We start from the raw sequence: 2,115 nt of genomic DNA on the forward strand, positions 1-2,115 counted from the left end.
ACCTCTCCCCCATACTTCGAGTGAGGTTATCCCTTTTGGATGATGACCCTCACTGGAGGAGGTTCACCAGGTTGAAGAAGCCGCCCATGTCCCTCACCGTCCCCACACAGGGCTTATGTGCTAGGCCCCAATCCTCAAAACCAAGAAATTCCAACTGAACTCAAGAAAACATGTTTCGGCATCAAGGGCGCATGACCCTGGCACAGGCTGCCCTGAGAGGCTGTGGAGTGTCCATTCGTGGAGATACTTAAAAAAACCAGCCTGGACATCTTCTTACGTGACCTGCTCTGGCTGACTCCCTTTAGGGCAGGGGGATTGATCTAGATGATCTCCAAAGATCCCTTTCAATCTACATGATTCTGTGAGGACATGGCAGTCCAGCAAAAGGCTTTATGATTAGAGTAGATGCTTGTGAGGTCCCTTCTGCCTGAGAACCCCAGTCCAGCAGCAGGCCAAGGTCTGGCATGTTGATTGTGAGGTCACTGCTGCTATAACAGCGGGCATCTGCTTTGGATGCTCATTTTGGGGTCACCCCTGTCTCTGCAGGTGGCAGGCCAACCCCAGGCTCAAGGCTGGGTTCGGTGCCTACGAGGTCCTTTCTCCATGAGTACCTGACAGGCCAGCAGCAGGCACATGGTGTGGATGTTGGTTATGAGGTCAGTGCTGCCAGAATCTCTGATAGACCAGAAACAGGCAGATCTCTCTGATACTGCTTTGGAGGTCACTGCTGTCTGAGTGCCCGATAGGCCAGCACAAGCCTCATGGATGAGCTCGGTGCTTGGGAGGTCACTTCTGCCTGAGTCCTTGATAGCCCCACAGCAGGCATATGGCCTGAATGCCAGTTGTGAGGGTGCTGCTGCCTGAGGACCTGAGAGACCATGAGCAAGGTCAGAGGTGTTTGAAGCCCTGTGTTCCAGAGCACCCCTTAGGCCAGCAGAGGGGTGATGACCGGCCTTGGTTCTTGTGAGGTCCCAAGTACGGGACATGCCAGCAGCGTGAGTATGAATGCAACACACAGTATGGAACACGCCAGCACGTATGGAACATGCCAGCAGCTAGAGGTTGCTTGTGGGATCACTGCGGCCTGGGCACATGATTGTCCATCAGCAGGCTCACAACTGGGGTCTGTGTGTGTGAAGTCATTTCCTTCTGCATACCTTTTTAGGGCAGGATGAGGCTTGTGGCTGTGTTAGGTGCCTCGGAGGTCTCTTCTTCCTGGAAACTTTCTGGACTCTTCTGTAGGTGGTGGGACGTCCACACTAATGGTCCCAAGGCTTCTGCCAGCTTTTACTTTCTCAGCAGTGAAATGTCTCAGCATTTCTCTTCCCTGGCTTGAGGTTTCTGGGCTCACTGGTAAGGCATCCGACAGAGCCAAGGTGCCTGGTCATGAATAGTGAAATATTTATTAATAGAAAACAGTGATTTAACAAAGTTAGCAGTGAATGCGACAGTGTTTTACGAGATTCGATGACAAGGTACACCTGATTATTTACTGCATAGAGGACAGGGTAAGACAAGCTCTCAGGGAGACCCTCCCGTTGAGTCATGAGGCTCAACTTGCTTTCTAAACTCCTTCTCAGAGAGGAGTCTGGGTGCGGCTGGATCCAATCCTAGTCCCAGCTTTGGTTAATGGTTTATGTCTCAAGGATTATATATGCGCAATCAATCCTTTACATCACTTAGCTAAGATTTCAAAGTTTAGCACTCTATTAGTCACTTACCAAGAATCCATTGCGGCAAGGAATCTCTCAGCCTCGAGGAGACGAACCTCAAGTGAGCGTCCCCGCTCAAGGGGAGGTCCTGTCATGCAGCCGCTGCCGTGCAGGAGAGCTCCAAGGGCTCTTGCTCTGTCCACTGTTTATAGAGTAAGAGAATTGACCTATCGTCATATTTGCATGGGAGCAAAATATCTAGGCCCCCACTCCAGACAGTGTTTTGACTGTTACCAGCCATCCCCCAAAGTCCAGGTGCAACTCATCACAACTCCCACTGATGGTTATGGCTTGAACAGGAGCCAGAGGGGCAGGGAAGGGGGAGAGCACAGCACCACAAGATGTGGCATGCAGGGGTGTGGTTTAGTGGTGGACCTGGCAGTGTTAGGTTTACAGTTGGACT

Source organism: Larus michahellis, chromosome 25, assembly GCF_964199755.1.
Source record: "Larus michahellis chromosome 25, bLarMic1.1, whole genome shotgun sequence".
Taxonomy (NCBI): Eukaryota; Metazoa; Chordata; class Aves; order Charadriiformes; family Laridae; genus Larus; species Larus michahellis.